This window comes from Canis aureus, chromosome 6, assembly GCF_053574225.1.
Source record: "Canis aureus isolate CA01 chromosome 6, VMU_Caureus_v.1.0, whole genome shotgun sequence".
In the NCBI taxonomy this organism is placed as follows: Eukaryota; Metazoa; Chordata; class Mammalia; order Carnivora; family Canidae; genus Canis; species Canis aureus.
This window is the reverse complement of record NC_135616.1, coordinates 46,564,448-46,584,065: the sequence shown is the minus strand read 5'-3', so window position 1 is coordinate 46,584,065 and position 19,618 is coordinate 46,564,448. Positions and strand designations below refer to the sequence as shown.

The following is a 19,618-nucleotide window of genomic DNA, read 5'->3' as shown; positions in this document are numbered from 1 at the left end:
TGTTTGATGGGCTAAGAACCCTGGTCTCGGTGCAGCCCTGGGCGAGAAAGGTCAGAGTGGAGGCTGCCAGAGCATGTGTCTCTGCGGGTGGGCTCTGCCTAACTTTCCCTGGCTCGCTTCTCTCTCGGTTCTGTGAAGCTCAAATGTGTGCGCAATGAAAATCGACACCGGGGATGTCTCTTCTCCCCTGCCACACAGGCCCACAGCCTGGAGCATGGTGGTGGTGGCAGCCAACTCATTTTCTGAAGAAGCCCAGAGGAAACCGAGAAAGGATTGCCCACAGCATTTGCCCGACTCAACAACAATGAACATCAAGTTCAATGCAAATAGAAGGAGAAAAAAAGCAAAAACATAGAACTGTTGTTTTGGTAGCTCTAAGTAAGAATATTTTTTCTAAAAGGAAGCTCTGATCTCCAATATTAATTTAAGGTAAATTAAAAAAAAACTTGATGTTTAATTTCTTTTTAAACACCTCTTCCTAATTGGAAGTGTTGGCTAGACCGATTATTGGGTATGACTCACTTGTTATTTGATGTTTCCCTGATACCCACAAGGAGATTATACAGTGATTCATTGATGTGAAATGTTGGAATCAAAGCTCATTTTTAGGGTCCCAGGAAATAAAGAGGTTTGGGGGAATATCCAGTTTCCTCAGGGTCCACCCCAGGGCCATCCATGTCCCACCAGGGACTAGGGTCCAATGCAACTAAACACATTTTTAATAAAGCTACTCCTCTGTTAGATTGGCTTAGCAGACAGTACAATTACCTGAATTCAGGAACTCAGAGTGGGCACCAAATGGGTCAGGAAACATTTGGAAACAGCCTATGACACTGAAGTCCAGCTGAGGGAAAAACTGCTCCACCTTGGCTCTGCATGACCTCTCCACAGCAGGCACTGGTCACCTGAGGGAGAGCTGAGCATCTCCTGCCCTGGCCAAGGTGGTTGGGGGGAGAGCCAAGCAGAGTATGAAGGGATCCCTTTATCAAAAGAATCCACCCTATGTTGAGAGTACAGTTATTCTAATTATTCTAATGTAGCTATAGCAACAAAAGAAGTATATAAAATAGAGTAAGAAGTCACTATTGGAATATATGCAAGGGGTAGGGGGAAGAGGGAGTTCAAGATGAGGCATTAAAAGTGGGTTTTAGCAGGTACGAGGGTTGCTGGTTTTCCAGTAGCTGATCTGAAGTGTGGTTCACCAGGCTGGGCATAGCTTGCTTTTGACACCAGTCCTGGTTCTCTTTCTGAGGACCTTCTGTCACCTTGGGAAAAGTCTCCTACTGCATTTTATTTCCTGCAGATCTTAACTGTAATTTTATGAAGATATATGTGAATATGAAAATCACAAAACTCATTCAGGGTTCTGTAAATCTGAGGGGTTCCTCATCTGTTCAGGGATGATGCTACTAATGAGAATTTGTGTAAAATATATTAATTAGCAGTCACAGTGCATTGCTCAATCTAGAAAACTTTAGGGCAATTGCAGCAAGATCAGATTACTCAAATTTTTTTTGGCAAGGTGGTGATGGTGACAAGTCAGGGACATGAAGAGAATATATCGTTAAATATATGACTTCCCACTTTCTAACTCTTAGATGGCCCTCTTTGTCTTCGGAGGAAAACCACCTTGGTACTCCTGATATTAGCTGTTCGTCAAGCGAGAAATAATGGGAGTAGCTCTGCAACCTTGGGGCTCTTTAAGCTCTGCCTTGTTGCACTGATGGCAGTTCTGGATTCTTCCCCTATTTCTGAAATAAGGCGTTTATTCAGGATCAGTCACTATTGAATTAGTCGACAATGTTCGGTGAGGAAAGATGATAATTACGTTTAGGACTTAGATAAAATCCATCCCCGGTGAAAAGAGAGCCCATGTCAGAAATGTAAGAGGAGCCCAAATTCAGGTCCCGCGCTCAGATTGATTTGCACAAAGGCTTGTCTGTCTGTTAAAAGTGGAAGAAAGAAGGACAGCATGAGACAACTCATGTAACTAATCAACTTTTGAGATGCTGTTTCATATGTTTGCTTTTCATTAAATTCAGGAATGGTTGCGACTTTGTTGTTGTGATTCAGTCAACATTTATTCCTATCTGTTTTTCATATACAAAGGCTTGGAGATGCCAGAAAATAAACTGTTAACGGAGAATTAACTTCTTTGGCATGCTTTCATACTTATCTTCCAAATTAAAGAAAATGAAATGGGCAGAAACAGAGTGTAGATTACCTCCTTTTTGTCAAAAATGGTGGGAATTTGAAAATTAATAATAAAAAAGGGAACAGATGCAGTAACATGCCAGAGGGAGATTAATGTGGAGAGTAAAATCTGTGAGCAACAAAACTGAAGCAAACTGAATCAGTGGGAGGTGGTTGTACAATCAAAATCAGGATAAAAGAGAAATTACAAACAACCCTGCACTTGTCAAAGTAGTAGTAATGAAATCCTGACTCTGCCAGCAGTGAGAACCTGTGTTAGCACTTTGGGGTAAGGATGGTAGCCGGGTGCCAGGTAGGAGGGCAGTGTTAGGTTGCTGGGCAGCAGCCATCTTGCGTAGAACAGATGGCATCGAAAGCTGGCAGGGGAGGGGCTCCTTAGCAGAACTAATCAGACAGTAACAGATAGGGCAGCTGGGAAGACTGACCACAGAGAGGGAGTCTGCGGGGTAGCCGAGTGCCATGATGTTTGCAGTGGTGTGCCCATTGGTCTGAGATAAGACCTTGCAATGTCTTTCCCATCCACGGAAGAACGGAAACTTTTGTTTCAAAAGAAAAATTGAGTTGAATTTGTAGCACGGTTGGGGGTGGGGGCGGGCATCAGGGTAGAGAGCGAGGAAGGAAGAATTGTCCATCTCGAAAGTCGGGGCATGCATTTTCATCCCTGGCTCCCACAGAACTTTGGTTTTTGCTGTTTGTGTGGTTCTGCCGTCCTCATGTGTATGATGTGGCACAGGGAAGGATCGCTTTATGTATTTTATGCATCAGAGAGTTTCTGATATTGAGGCTATGGTTAAAATTAGAAGAGACTTTTTGATATGATTTCTACCACATATGTCTTTAACAAATGAAAGCCCAGACCAACAGATGATATGTGCATTTATGCCTAATAATTTCTCATAACCTAATTGGAGCCATGTTGATCCAGAGCCACTTGACCTTCTTTTCTCTCCCGTAAAACTGCGATTGAACATCAGAATGCTAAGCCTAATTCAGAACTCAACCTTAAAACAAAAATAAAAGCAAGTCATTCTGAAAGAAATGAAAGAGAAAATGACCTATTAAATTTAATAACTCATTAAGGAATCGTGTTTTTTAAATATAGAGTTGGGACATTGATGCTAAAACTATTATTTTAACAAAGAAATCCAGATCTCCTACATCTGTTTTTGAACTAGTATATTTCTCTCTCTCTCTCTTTTTTTTGCAGAAGCTTTGTAGCTTGGCTCAATTTATTCATTTTGGAGGGGGAGGGGGAAACATTACCAGGATTTGAAATAGGTGGTATAACATAGCCATATGCTATTTATGCAGCAGTTTCTGCAATAAATCTAATTTGGTGCTGTCAAAAAATTAGACTTATTTGATATAACAGCACATTAGTAAATGATTGTGGCAGATTTAAAGTTGTCATTTAGTTTCTCCTTACTCTTAACAGAATCTCACAAATTTGTCTTCTCCCCCTTGCTCAACTCTGTGAAAATGTCTCAGTTCTTTGTCCTGAAGTCCTACAAATATTTTCACATCTGAAACAAGGTCTTGCCTTGAGGTAACTGAGGAAGGGGGTGGAAGAAGGAGTACCCTCTGTTGTTAAAAGGCTGCAGGGATAGATAGGCAGAAAAATACATACACCAGGGAAAAATCGTTGTATTCTCATCGTTTTAAATTCTTGGAAAAGCAAAACTGCTAGTCTCATTCAGAATGTCGATAAATGAGGCCGGTCAGTTCTCTATTAAGGAGCTGAAATATTTTTACCTTCCAGCCTACGTACATATGCTGCTTCAGAAAAACTGGTATGAACGAATGTGGGTGACATCAGCTCTTCCTCCACACCTAGCAGGGCCCTTGGAAATGGTTTCCCTGTTCTCTAATGCAACCTGGCAACCTTGCTTCAATGCCACCTTATTTTATTATTTTTTTTTTTTATTTATCTTTATTCTTCTGTGAAATTTGTCTTTCAGATGCTGGTATCAAAGTATCTAAAACTTTTTCCTAGTTTTTCTGCTTAAAAGATAAAACAAGCATCTTACACCTGAGGCAGATAACTGTAAAGTATTCTCTGAATTCCTTAAATCGGTCTATTTGGAAGAGTAATCGTGATATTATTTCCCTTTTCTTTTTCTTACGTATTTATGGAGGGGAAGAGTAGATGTGTGTACACACCCCATGCATCCGTGTGTGAGTGTAAGTGCTGTTCAACTGAGCGGTTTTTCATTTGTTTATGTTCTTGTCATATACATTTTCTAAAACAAGCCTACTAGTGGGTTTCTGAAATGCAATTTGCTAAGAATGGAGCGTTCCTTCACGGTGATTTAAGCAGCCCCTGTGAAACTAGCATTTTGCTAATACTTCTTTCTTTTATATAGCAAATCAGACCACGGAAGTGATCAGATTACCAGTACCCTTTCTATGCTATTCAGAAGCAGGGATCCAGGTAACCAAGCTACTGTCAGGCACAGATTACACTAAAGGGGATAAAATACAGAGAAAAATATTAAACAAACTTGCTGGGTAAATTAGATACTACTTCTGAAATTTTCTCCACATGAATAGAGATTATTTAGAAGTCATGTTTTGGGAAGCTGGAAAAGGAAGCACCTCTTAGAATTCATATTTTGTGTTCAAAAGCCACACCTTCAATTACATTATATATGTTTCATAAGAATGATTTATAGGACATAGGGAATTTTGGAGATTAGGAATAGAGTTGAAATTCGAGCTAAAAAAGAATGTCTCTGCACTTGGATTTGAAGCTGTCTTTGTCGGGTTTTGTTTTTGCTTTTATATTTAGCATCACAATAATTTTCTCTAACACATCTGAAGAATTGTTCTGGAAAAGTCTTTTTTTTTTGTAAATTATAAATATTTAATCAACCAAACCCTTAAGATTCAAATTTTAGATTGCAGGTTTTTAAACTGCTTTTATTAATAAAACCTGCCTGCAATTTTATGTCAGTGAGAAAAGCTTTCATTTTTGCCTTTTCTACAAAGGATTTAGAAATTTTTCCTGGCTCAATTAATTGTGCTTATTAATAAAAACATATGCAATAGGATCAAATCTTGGGGTAATTCCTCCAAATATAAAAGCAGCATTATGAATGAAGTACCACTTAGGTTTACATTTAGCTTCACATTTCTAACAGTGCTTTGGTTAAAATTCGTGTCATCTCTTTTCTCCTAGAAAAGTGATCTCCCTTTTTCTTAAAAGAAAACTGAATTGAGTCATTGGTTTACCTTTTTCCTAGAGAATATAGTTGTCTGAAATACTGGGAAATAATTCAACATAAAGTGATTTCATGTCCGATTTCTGAAGGGAGGGTAAATACTTGATAGCAGTGGATGACACAGAATAAATTCACTTGAGAGTATAATTTTCACCTAATTTTTATGAGTTAATTTTTTTTCACAGAACTGTCCTATTGGTACAATTTCTATTTCTTTAGCTAGATGATGATGTGCTTGTTGGGCAACATATATTTGAATATTATTGAAGCAGAATTGTTTATTTTTTTAAATGATGGAATTTAAAATATACTCAATTTGTATATTATGGGTTCAGTCTTTCAAAGCAGTAATGGAGCTGTGTGTTAATATATAGCTTATAATTGAAATGGTACATATTTGTACATTTTAAGCATTTCAGTGTAAAATTTCTTAATTGGAATACTCTTTCCCTTGGCTAATTCATTAGTGAAAATATTTATTCCTCAAGTTAATGCTGTATAGTATGAAGCAATTTTTACATAGTGTAAACTTGTTTATGATATTTTGATTTCACTTTAAAACTTTTATTTTGCTTCTTATACATATAGTTCATACTTGATATAATAAGAAGTGCAGACACACATGAAGGAAATACATATCAGCTGTCTGGTTTTACAAATGATCATGAAAATACCATGTCTTACTACTTTTGACTCCAAATTATTGTCTTCCCGAACCCAAAAGTAATTTTCACAAGTACATTACACAACAGAACTTCATCTTCTGCTGGTTAGCAGTAGAGGATTTAAATCCATGCCGACAGTTCATTTGACAATGACCTTGAGGGGCTTTGCTTCTTGAAGAAGAAAGCAGAAGCTTGCGGTAAACAAAGTTCACTTCTGACAGATGGATTGAATGACAGAAAGGTTGCGAGTGCCAGAATAGCCCTGGCAGAGGAGGAAATGTTCAGTGGAATCCAACAGGAGAGGAGGTGTGAACAGGTGCAGGGTTGCTGACGGAAGGGGAACCAGATGGAAGGAGCCAGAGCCAGTTTATTTAAAGGAAAAGGCAGAAAACATTGAAAGGCTGTGCGATCAGTGGCTAAAAGTGTTCATAGAGGAAGGTAAAAATTCACAAAGCAAAACTGCACAGTGGGGTAGCTAACACTTAGCATAATGGTAGTAATTTGTGAGTTTAGTTTGGAAGTTGCAATTGAAATACATTCATCTTGGCTCTTGACACCATCAAGGATAGATATTTGAAAGTTGTTTATTTTTTTTTAAGTTTCTAAGCTTTTTTTAATCCATCCATTAATTTAATTTTTTCCAGCCAGAAGCTCCGTTGTGATAATACTAAAATTGTGTCATCAGCTAGGAAAAGAAAAAAAAATTTAAGTGAAGGTTAACATTCCATTCAAATTTATCTTGTGATGCCTCAGTTTTGTTCACATATGGGAAGCAAATGCACGCACTGTTGGGTGACATCTGTAATATCTAAGAAATTTGCAATGTTGGAATGGATGCTGTTGGTTGCTTTTGTTGTTTTGAGTCTCTGTTCATTTCGTGAAGTCCAGTTTGATAGTTCCAGTAAGATTAATGCTCCCTAAAATGTATATCTGCCTGCCAGATCTGCAGGTTAATTTCTGTTGCTAAGGTGTCCTGGTTGTCATTGACTTTCCATGACCTGTCTTTAAGGAGACACCTGCAAACTCAAGAGGCATATACAATAGGAACAGTGTATACAGTACGGCAAGGCAGGGAGGACTTTCTTATTTTCTTAGACTTATTCAACTTTCTGCAAACCAAAGACATCCTTGGTAATCATCTGCCTGGTCACATCACACATGCCATTTATGTGGACCCTCGTCTACCACTGTTGTCCTTGAAATTTTCCTATGTTACATTACTGATAAAGAGCTGCCAATTGAGGAGGAGCTGCTAGGAAGCAATCCCCAAGAAAAATGATGAAAATGCACAATTATTTTGAGGTGTTAAAGATCTAGTAATTTATCCACAAGAGTTGCTGCACACTTTTCACAAAGATTAAATACCCAGGATATACTCAGCAAGCACTGTGTTCACATTCCCCATCTCAGAGCAGCCTGGATTGGATAGTTTACCATTGGATTCGGGCAGATATTCGGAACATTCTGATTTTAGAGATGACATCTACGATCCCTGGCATGTTTTTGTCAGTGAAAAGAGAGAACTGCAATTTGATTAGCAGTTATAGAAGATGTTGATTCATGTCTGTGTTGTTCTTGGAGAGCCGAGCTCTTGGTCATTTTTTTTTTTAAGACTGGGTGAGGCTATACACAACTGTATATTTGAAGGAAAACGAGTAAATGATTTGTTCCAAAAGAAGGAATTTGATCATCTGTATTTACAACCAGCTCCAAAATGTGCCTCTTTCTCCTCACTTGTTAAGAAGTTTTCATTTAATATATATTCTTATTAACCTAAAATTTTACATGAAGTTGGTTGGAGCTTACTTGCTCTAATTGTAATGTACTGAGTTTGCCACCTCTTCCATCATAGTTCCTGAGTACCTTTATAAAATCCTTCTAATAACAATATTGAGCCTTTTAATAATAATATAAAAAACTAGCATGGTGCTGCCATATAAAATAATACCATAAAACTCACCTGAATTATGGGATGCAAATTGAAAGGTTGTAAAAAGAAACCACAACAATTAGTCATCATTTGGTGCCTCACAAACTAAGCTGCAAACTCTTTATAGGTGGAACTAATAACTTCCCAGAAATATGTAAACTTAGCTATATTCAGCATAATGTCTTATGTCATAGGGGTTTTGAAATTTTTTTGAATGAAGGGATAATGGGTTGATTGCTATTTTTTTTTTTTTTTTTTTTTTTATTTACGATAGTCACACTCAGAGAGAGAGAGAGAGAGAGGCAGAGACACAGGCAGAGAGAGAAGCAGGCTCCATGCACCGGGAGCCCGACGTGGGATTCGATCCCGGGTCTCCAGGATCGCGCCCTGGGCCAAAGGCAGGCGCCAAACCGCTGCGCCACCCAGGGATCCCGGGTTGATTGCTATTAAACAGGCGTTCATTCAACATTAGCTATACTAGGTGCTGAAGATGTTTTAAATGAAGAGAGCATGATCCCTCTCCACAGGTAACTTACAACCTAGTGGATAAGGTGTACATAATAACTACCTATGTGTGTGTATGTGCATGCGCGTATTTGTGTTAAATCTGGAACAGTATTAAATATAGTAAAACATAAAACAGTATATTTATAAATGTTCTTTATCATTGTGAGTGAATGAATTAGTGGAACAAGCCTCATCCGTCCAGCCCTCGTTATATGTGAGGATTGAGGTGAGGGAGGTTAAGTGACTTGCCCAAGGTCAGCAATTCTTCAGTGGACACTGAAAAGTACAATCTCCATTTCCTTACTCTTAGTCTAGTGCTCTTCCTGGTACTCTGCATTATATAACCCTGATATTCAGTGATAATATGACTTGTCTGAATAAACCTATTAAAAATCTTTCTGTCAGAGTCCTGCACAACCTGTTGCTGAAAGGAAAAGCAGCTTTCTTTTTGGTCTTTTCCACATGGTTACAAGTTCTTGAAACAAATAAAACACTGTAACTTGAGCAGCCAGGTGGCTCAGCGGTTTAGCGCCACCTTCGGCCCAGGGCATGATCCCGGAGACCGGAGACCGGGATCGAGTCCTGCTTCCAGCCTGCTTTACCCTCTGCCTGTGAAGGGATAATGGGTTGATTGTGTGTGTGTGAAAAAGCAGTCCCAGCCTGCTTTTCCCTCTGCCTGTGTCTCTGCCTCTCTTCCCCTCTCTGTGTGTCTCTCATAATAAATAAATGAAAATAAAAACAAAAACGCTGTAACTTAAAAGCACCAATTACTACTTCTTGGAACACTCTTCCTGGGGGTAATGGTCAAGATAGCTCCCCTGACACCCTACTTACTCTCTGATAAGCTCGTTACTCACATTAACTCACTTAGTCTCCACATGACCCTTTTGGATAGATTCTGCCATGGGCCCATTTTACAGATAAGAAAACTGAGGTGCATGGGGTCACAGCACTGGCAATGAGGTAGAGTCAGAATTCAAGCCTCAGCAATTAGGCTCCAGTATACGTTTATTTATTACACTTAGTATATTGCCTCTGATGGTGGGTGTTCTGAGAAAATTGATTCTGTGATCAATTCCTTTTGGAAAGTTGAATTGAATAGGGCTTTTGCCAGTAGGGCTTCTCAGAGCCTTGGAAATGCTAACTAGTGCACATTGTGACTCTCTTGCAAAGGGATTTAGTTTTCAGCATTTTCCAAATCTATATGACTTATGGAAACTCTTTCATTAAATCTCTACATGTCTCCCAGGAATCAGGTTTTTAGGAATACACTTGGGGAAGAATTAATCGAAATTAATTTGTGGTAGGATAACTGAATTTTCACGTGGCAAGTTTTTATTTTCTTATCAGTACTTCTGGAACTTCTCTCCCTAGCCCTGCTCCGTGCTGCACTTCGATTCATGCAGAGAGCAGGTGGGTGGCACCTTTCAATTTAAATGCAGTCTGTCCTCTAAAGTGGGGTGAGCATGGGGGAGCATCTCTGGCCATTACTTGAATAGTTAGCTGTGCCAGTGTCACATTACAATGGGGTCCTCCAGATCCACCATTTCAACTTGGCCCTTTATATGATAATAGTTCTTGAAAATAAATTTGGCAAATAACTAGATGCCAGTCAGTTGATCAGATTTAGGTATCTCTCTCAAAGCTTGACCCTTAGAATAAGATTTCATAGAGTAAGATTTAATGGATACTTTTGGACATAAATCCTTCCAAAAAAAACCTCTGCCAGGAATTATTGGCACAGATTCAAAGTCTGGGCCCCTAAATCAGACTCTGCAGTAGACCTTATTCTCCTTCAACTCTTGCTATCCTAATATTCCTTCCTCCCTTCCAAGTATATCCCTTCCTATATCCTGAAGAAATGGAGTAACTAACTCATGGATAGTAAGCTCTAGAAGTCGAGAAGTTGAGAACTCATAATGTGTTAATTTTTTTGTAAATACACTTGGAGGTGCCTATAATTTATCATTTTTTCCAGCAGCTCCCATTGGTAAGATTTTTCTGTAAATAATGATGTTGCAGTGATAATGATGACTGGAACTGTGACTCTCATGAGGGCTTACTATGTGTGGTCCTGGCTTCCCCACCCATCCCTCCCCTTTCTGGGTTCTTGAATTCTATTTCTTCCAACAAACAAATTCCAGCAATTTTTGTAGAGAGTTGAAACCATTCATTGGCTTATCTGAATTCCACAAAGTGCAGATTATGTTTTGCAGTAAGTGAGAACTACAAAGGCAACAGATTAGCTCACCAGGCGGTGGGATAGTTTATTAAACTGGCTGACACACTAACTCATATGAGTATTTGGTCCTCTTGACAGACTATGGAAATGCTAGATTTTTACTAGAAACAAGTAATGAATTATACAAGATTGATGACTAGAGATTCAAAAATCTTTGGGAAAAAAAAGGGAAATCCGTGGGGAAAAATCTCTTGGAGAATTTGTTATTTCCATTAAATAATTACAGAAAGACTATGAAATGCTAAAGATTTTCCAACCCTATGCACGTTACCTTATTAGGAGTCTTAATGCATGTTCATAACTGGATATTTTTCTATAATTTGCCTGCTTGACTATGTGGAATAATTTTTAATATGCTTTATAATTTAATTTTAATTATGAATATGTATTTGGGAGGTGCTTCAAACCAGATCTGATTTTTTTTTAAAAAAGGTTTTATTGCTTCCATTTGTATAATATGGTAACTGCTTCAGCTTTAGCTAATTCTTCATTTTCTGTCAGAAATCTCCTTCCATTCTCCTTTCAAGCAATGGTGACAGACCGATTTAAATGAGAAATTTGTCAAAGTAAAAAAAAAAATGTTATTTTAATAGCTTTTGCTTCTTATAAAAATTATGAGATTTGATATCTTCATGAGGCATTTAAAGTTAGCAGGTTTTGGCAACATGGTTATTTTGATTTGTGGCCCATCAAGATTAAAAATGATTCTTTGCTCTGGGGAAGTAGACAAAGGAGTTATGCTCAAACCCACACTGTCCAATGGAAATACAAGGAGAGCCACAAAATGCAAGCCACATATTTAATTAAAATTTCCAAATAACCATATTTTAAAAGGTAAAAAGGAACAGGTGAATTAATTCTAAAAATTTCGTTAACCTAATAAAATAAATAAAATGGCATCATTTCAACATACAGTATAAATTAATGAGGTTTTTCGCTTTTTTTTTTCTAATTCTTCACAGCCCAGTGCACATTATTTACCCCTATAGGGCATTTCCCTTCAGCCCAGCCACGCATCAGGTGCATGGCAGCCACATGCAGCCAGTAGCTACGGTACAAACCATGGCATCCCTAGGCTCTTGTTTTCACTTTTCCCAGCTTCTCCTCAATGCCTGGTCAGGTTGCGGTTGGTTTCTCATGAGTGTAAAATCTGAATTCTGTTTCTACAAGAACTGGAATCATTCTATAAAACAAGAAATCGTGTCAGGTTCTTCTGTAATTTTGGGGTCAGTAGCCAGGCCTGTCTTTGATTAGTACTTTTTTGAAGAATTGCCACTTTGAGCAAGAGAGGGAGAGGAAGCTGCCATTCCCTGCCGTTCTTTGAAGAGCAGATCAACTTCTGGCTGTACCAGCAGCCCAAGAGAGTAAGTTCTTCCTGTCTTATGGGCCCATCTTTGCCTTTACACCTTACAGCTGTGGCAGATAAATTTGACAATGAGCTCACCAGATGAGTTTAGACCTTTTTCAAAGGGTGGTCGGGGCCAGATGTTGCTGGCTGCTTTATATAGATTGTCTCACGTATCCTGATAATATCATTTCATTAAAGGAGAAAAATGGCTTTAGACTGAGGTCCCGTCTAATGGCACATAATTGGTGCCTGGTGGGGCCAGGGCCCAAATCTGCTCTGTGTGCATCCAAAGCCCAAACTCACATTTGCTCTACAATACCACTCCTCCCATATTGCTTTTATCAGTAAACTAAGGAAATTTTTTATTATTTCTTTGAGCTTGTGAGTCTTTGAGGTAATGGTATTGATTGTTACACTTTGAATAGTCATCTTCTAGGAAATAATAACAATAATAATGGTATTGATTAATATTTTTGATCACAGGATATGACCATGTTGTACTAAGCACATTTTACATACAGTGTTATGGTATTCCTAAAGAGAGGTATGTTATTAACCCCATTTCATATTTGCAAAAACTGAGACATCAGGTAAGTGACTTGCTTATGGTGCACAGCTAATAAGTCGACACGTTGGGACTCTGATGCCGCATCCAGCTTACACCAAGGTCTGAGCTCTTAACCTCTGGCTCCTGTGTGCAAATTCATGACCCAGCCCTGCTGGCAGTGGGCTTACATGCTGAGGCCTCAAGTCCAGGGGCCCAATGTTGTTTTTAGAGGCCTTTTAGGATTTTAATTCTTTATATTCCTCAGGGCATGAATTCCCCTGTTTGGGGTAAGCTCAGAACAGACTACTCTGTAGAAATGAAGTTGAATATAGATTTAGAATAAAGGAAGAAGGAGGTCTTCAGGAACAGAAGGGGCAGCTCTGTAGCCATAGGAATGCTGAGCATCATGGCCTTTTGACGGCCATGAAATAAGAAAACCAACACACTTATGTTTCTGTAGAGAAGGAACCTTTCAGAAGGTAGGAAAGACAAATTATAAGCATGTGTTCCAAGTCAAATAGAAATCATGTTAAATCATAAAAATGACTACAAGGAAAAATGTTTTCTTGAGAAAAATGAACCTCAGTACCGTGGCAAGAACATGCTTCTCTTATTTGGAAAAGTGAGGATAACACTAGGATGGGAATCTAAACACTTGAGCTCCGGTCAGTTTTTTTTTCTGTAAATATAATTGTGCTTTTCAGCTCCAGAATCCTGTGCAAAAATGGAAAGTTTACAGATATCTCAATCAAGATTTAAAAATGAACTAGCTATATTTTTGTTATCAAGCCAAGATTAGTCAATAGAACACAATCCTAATTCCTAGGTACAGACATACTTAATGTTTGACCAGAAGCTCACCACTTCAGCAACAGTGTAAACTCCGCTGTCTTTTTTACAGCATTTCCCCCACTTAAACTCAGACTTCTGGTAAATTCAGCCATTTGACACATAGCTATAAACTGAGATATAAATTAAAAAGTACTTTTAAGAAGCAAAACAAGGGACACCTGAATGACTTGGTGGTTGAGCATCTGCCTTCGGCTCAGGACCCTGGGGTCCTAGGATTGAGTCCCACATCAGGCTCCCCATAGGGAGCCTGCTTCTCCCTCTGCCTATGTCTCTGCCTCTCTCTGTGTGTCTCTCATAAATAAATAAATAAAATCTTTAAAAAAAAAAAAAAAAGGAGGGAAAACAAAACATAGCACCAACTCATAGACAACTGACACAAAAAATTTTAAGAAGTAGGTCAGTATACTTCGATTTGCTTTCTGGCTCTTTAGAACAGCATCTGAGTCTTTTCATGCAGCAGCTGTTATAAACGGCCTCCTGTTTGCAGTCACCAGTAGTAGGCACCTGAAGGTACAATGGTGAGCCCTGATCCCTAAGAGCATCCCAGCAGTGGTGATGGTAGTAGCAAGCAGACCTTCCTCATTTGACATTACGACCTTGATTATCAAGTGGAGTTGATTATAATTGCTCACGGAAACAAAGCCATAATAAATATATATTTTAGACATATTTCTACTGTAAACAGATTTCTGTGGGTCTTATGCCTGGAAAGTTCTCTCATGTGGAACACCTCACCTCTCAACATCCCAGATAAATGAAGGATTATTCTATTGTACTTGAGAAATGAGATGCTATAAAGTAGATTTAAAAATTTTTGCTATTATGACCTATTTCTTAAGAAATTTAGTAGCCACAAAGCAACCAACACATTCCCCATTTAATAATCAATCTGAGAAATTTCAAAAACAAAAAAATTTTCAAAAACATTTTATTTTTATTTATTTTATTTATTTTTTTAAAGATTTTTATTTATTTATTCATGATAGACATAGAGAGAGAGAGAGGGAGAGACACAGGCAAAGGAAGAAGCAGGCTCCATGCCGGGAGCCCGACGTGGGACTCAATCCCGGGACTCCAGGACCACCCTGGGCCAAAGACAGGCGCTAAACCGCTGAGCCACCCAGGGATCCCCTCAAAAACATTTTTAAAAAAAATTTTATATACTTATTCATGATAGACACAGAGAGAGGCAGAGACACAGGCAGAGGGAGAAGCGGGCTCCATGCTGGGAGCCCGATGCGGGACTCGATCCTGGGACTCCAGGATCATGCATGCCCTGGGCTAAAGGCAGGCACCAAACCACTGAGCCACCCAGGGATGCCCCCTCAAAAACATTTTAATAAAATAGAAACTTTTTTCAATTGGCAGTATCACAACTTGACAATGATGCATATCCATTGACAGGTTACAGAAATTCCATTATAATATATATCGATCCTACTGATGTCTGATCTGAAGTGACTCAACAGAAGGATGAATTATGAGAACTAGTAGATAAGCTGTCATCTTTCAGAGAGGACAGGCAAGAATGGACCAAAGTGATCAATTTATATAGAAGGGTTACAGATAGAAAATATGAATATTTTGACAATAGGAAGATACATAGGCAAAATCATGATCTAATTTATTTTATGTGATAGCATATTCTCATTCTTTGCTCTGGTGAAGTGGGCCCATGATGTCATAAAATAGAATAGACTAACAATCACTTACGCATCAGAGACCTCTGAGCTCTCAAAAAACGTTCAGGGTAAAAATCGTTGAAATGTGCATTTGGTGGTTGTTCAGTCTCAGTATCTACCTATGGCAGCTACCATCTCTCCGAAACAAATTCAGAAATTGCTCTTGCTATTGCTGTAGTAATAAGTGCTCTCCCTCCTTCTGATGTTGTCCCTCCCCATCTGTTCCCGACACTGCAGCCAGAGTGATCTTTCTGAAGCATGAGTGTGATCACAACACTCCCCTGCTTAAAGCCCTGCGTTGGCTCCCTATTTCCCTCAGGATGGAGTCCTTAAAAATAACTTCATGTTCTGGCTCCTGCCTACATCTTCAGTCTCTTCTTTCTCCAATCTCCCTCTACCAGCAGCTCGCTTCTACCCTGCAACGTGTGTATCCACCCTTCGGTCTTGCCAAGGCTGTTTGCAATTTTCCAAAGGCACCTGGGTTATCCCTCCTCCCTGAATCTTTGGGCACGCTGTCCACTTAGCTTGTCACAATATTCTTCTCATTCTTTGCATGGCTATTTATAGCTCATTTTCAGCCTCTAATTATTTTTTTAAGTTTATTTATTTATTTATTTATTTATTTATTTATTTATTTATTTGAGAGAAAAAGAGAGCATGAGCAGGGGTACAGACAGAGAGGGACAGGAAGACTCCCTGCTGAGCAGGGAGTGGGACTTGATCCCAGGATCCCGAAATCATGACCTGAGCTGAAGGCAGACGCTTAACCAGCTGAGCCACCCAGGCACCCTCAGGCTGTAATTTTTTAAACTTCCTAAAAACCCTCCCTGACTGTATGCACCTTGCCACTCTCCAACTCCTGTCCCGTCTTCCTGTATGATAGCAGGCATTTAGCCCTATTTTCATATTTACCATTCTGTCTTAGTTGTTCTTTCTTCTCTGTCTTCTTCACCATGAGTTCTGAAGGCACTGTCACGGTCTGTGTCTTGTACACTGATGCATCCCCACACTTCTGTGTGTGGCACAAAGTAGGTGTTTGAGTATTTGTCGAATGGATGAGCAGTAGGAGTCTGACGAAACCACTCATGTGAGGCGATGCCATGAAATGGAAGTATATTGAACTGGAAGCAAAAAGATAGATGTCAGTTCTAGCTCTGCCACTTCATACTGGCTGTGCACCGTTGAGCAAATATCTTAATTCTCTGGGCTTGAGTTGTCTCTCATGTCAAGCAGGGTTAACTGTTCCATCTTCCTGGCTTCCAGAATTGTTATAAGAGTAGAGAGGTCAATTCATTTGAATGTTCTTTACAAAACAGAAAGCACGAGTGTGGGGAGACACTGAGTTGGTTAAGATTGCGTGGTTTTGTCTGCTGTGAATGCAAGTGGCGCACAAGATATCTCATCAAGCACGGCCTCCTTTGCTTGACAGTTAGCATTTCCAAATTATTTTGGAGATACTGTAAGAACACTTTTGGAGAGCCACTTATTTTTAGGGATGTTTTTGTTAATTATTTCCTTTCTTTTGTGTTTATTCCTTTGAAAGATGTTGATCTCCTTTCTGTTTCTGCTTCCTTTCCTAGAAGTGACTCATGTTCTAATCTGATAACTCATGTTTCAACATTGTACTTAAAATTCTGACACACTTTGCAGTGAAGAAAATAGAAATAATTTACTCTAGGAAATATGAGTGATGCCATTAGGTTTTTTTTTTTTTTTTTTTTTTTGCGTACTTGAGGAAGTAGGGGTTGCTGAAAGCTACTCCTCTTGTATTTTTTTATCCCTCTTGTATTTTTTTAAATTTGTTTATGTATTTATTAAAATACAAGAACCTAGCCCTTGTAAACAAGTATAGGATTTTTTTTGTTCTTGTCAAACATGGAAGACATCATGTTGTCTACTAATTTTACTGTTGTTTTTATTTTGTTGTTATTGTCCATAACAATATAAAACTAAATTAGATGTTGGCCAAAATAGGGACTATCTTATCCTGTTCTCTTCCAATCAGTAGATAGGAGGACCCTTAAACCTTGTGGAGACTTAGTACTTTCCATCTCTTAACAGTTGTTTATTCATTCATTCATTCATTCATTCATTCATTCATTTATTCGTCCATCAAATATTTGTTGACCGCACAGCGATGTCCCAGGCCACTCCAGGCTCTTGGGATAAATTAGTGAGCAAAACCAAGGACTCTTTTTTTAGGTACTTACATTCTGCATAAGATGTACGTGTCTTATCTTCTGAGGCCAGAGATGTAGTTGTGTGCCTTTTAACGTTTTTGTAAAGCTCCGTGTATTTCTTTAAGGAGGATATGACTAATTGATAGTGTCATTGTAGGAGGAAGTGATCCAATAACATATGGGACAAATGGAGAAGGAGAACTATCAGGGAATTCAGCTATCAAGGTGGATGATATAACTCTTAAAAGACACACACGGATAATTGAATTATTTCAGTTATCTTTTTAACCTTCTCTCATTTCTCTGCACCCCTGAAAAACTAAGAGATTGAAACATAGGGATTCATACTGTGGACTTTAGAGTCAGGTTGGCCTGGATTTCCTGGCTATGGCCCTTAATAACTAGGAGATTTCGATCAAGTAATAAAACCTTTCTAGGCTTCAGTTTCCTAGTTTATAAAGTAAGGATAAGAATCTACCTCAGGAAAAAAAAAAAAAGAATCTACCTCAGAGGCTTGGTATGAGAATTAAATAAAAGGAAAAATGTAAAGAGTTTAGCATACAGTATACATTAATAAGTAATACTTTACCAAAATTATTCATCCTTTAAGGTAGGATCTTTTTTCTGCCCTATTTGAATGAAGAACCCTGGGATTAAAAGAATTAAGTTACTGGTCCATGGCCACATAAGTAACAAGAAGGTGAATGCCATGATTTGACACTGTAGCTGTGTGACTTTTCTACTGTTTTCTGTTTCCTTTCAAGATATAATTTTTCCAGAACACAAAGAAAATAAACTGAAAGTGGTATGTATACATTTGTGTACAAAAATAAATAAAAATTTTAAAAGCCACAAAGCCACTAAAACTGTCAGCAAATATTTAATTCTAGTTAATAGTAGATATGCTTTCTATAGCAGATTAGCAATTTTCTGTGTATACAATATAAGTTTGAACAAATGAGTAAATATGTTGAAGATAATGGGAGCCAAGTTTCTCACTGTTGAGGAAGAAAATTATAGTGATGGAAAGAAGGGAGACTAGGTTTTATCTATGCTGTTGGGTTGGAATTAGAAAGATTAGTGTGAATGTACATGTATTATTAATATGCACTTATGTGGAAAAAATAATTATGTATTTCTACCTTTGTCTGTATATTCTTATCCTGGTACTGTCTACTAAGGTTATTTAGAAGCAGACTTCTCAGTAGCAGTGTGCACCACCTGATGACAAATCTTGGTTCTAAATACCATTCTCCACTAAAAGGCAGAAGAGTTCCTTGGACAAATGATGATTGCAAGACTGGTACAAGGATAGTACCAGATGAGCCTGGAACATCTTGGTGGGGATAGAAGGCCAAGGCATTCATAGGAGTAAGAGAGAGATATAGGAAACAGCTTGAAGGGGTTCTCACTGGCCAAATCTAGGATGAGCTAAACAAAAAAATAAATAATGAGCGTACTAGATTATAGCCCACTGAGTAAAATAGAAATCTATGACTCCATGCTGATATCAATGAATTAATAAAGGGAGAGAAAGGAAGACCCCCTTTTTTTTATGATAGATTGAGAGAGAGAGAGAGAGAGAGCAGAGACACAGGCAGAGGGAGAAGCAGGCTCCATGTACCGGGAGCCCGACGTGGGACTCAATCCCGGGTCTCCAGGATCGCGCCCTGGGCCAAAGGCAGGCGCCAAACCGCTGCGCCACCCAGGGATCTCAGGAAGACCTTTTCTTGCAGCACAATGTTAACTAACAAATAAGGAAGAATGTTAGAATAGAAGAGTCACCATTGGATGTAAAATTAGTGGATTAGAATTTAATGAGGAATAGGGTATTTAAGTGGTCTTAGCATCTCCCAACAAATTACCTATCAATTACAAAGAAGGAGGTAGTACCTTTATAGTGGAGAAGCCTGGGAGAGCCCACCTAACCAGTGGTATACCAGGGCTGCCTCATGCCAGCCTATGAAAGCCAACCGTGTGTATTTTGTCCCAAATGTGTGTTCAGTGATGTTACTTTGGTAGCCTAAAACAGGCCATGGTAGAAGCATTTACACTGGAAATTGGTAAACACTACAAATAAACAGTTCTGTCCCTCTGGAGACCAGTTATTAAACATTTTATAGCATACCAATGACATTAAACAAGTGTTCAAAGATAATATTGCTAATGTTGGGACAAATGAACATCATGTGTCTTAACTCATAATAACACCCATACCTCTCTGCTGCTT

At 38.7% G+C, this 19,618-nt stretch overlaps 1 protein-coding gene and 2 long non-coding RNA genes across 19 annotated transcripts in view; 1 reads left to right on the top strand and 2 right to left on the bottom strand.

The window, feature by feature from the left end:
- LOC144316031 (uncharacterized) overlaps positions 1-1,009 on the bottom strand; it is a 44,913-nt gene extending 43,904 nt beyond the window's left edge. For all 3 annotated transcript variants that reach the window (XR_013381793.1, XR_013381795.1, XR_013381794.1), the window contains exon 1: positions 769-1,009. This is a non-coding gene — a long non-coding RNA (uncharacterized LOC144316031). The remainder of the gene's footprint in view (positions 1-768) is intronic.
- SDCCAG8 (SHH signaling and ciliogenesis regulator SDCCAG8) overlaps positions 1-19,618 on the top strand; it is a 236,079-nt gene that overhangs the window by 126,392 nt on the left and 90,069 nt on the right. The gene's annotated exons all lie outside the window — the stretch shown is intronic.
- Positions 5,978-16,575, bottom strand: LOC144315191 (uncharacterized). The gene is made up of 2 exons (XR_013380951.1): positions 16,121-16,575; positions 5,978-6,785 (listed from the first exon to the last, which is right to left on the bottom strand). It is a non-coding gene; the product is annotated as an uncharacterized LOC144315191 (long non-coding RNA).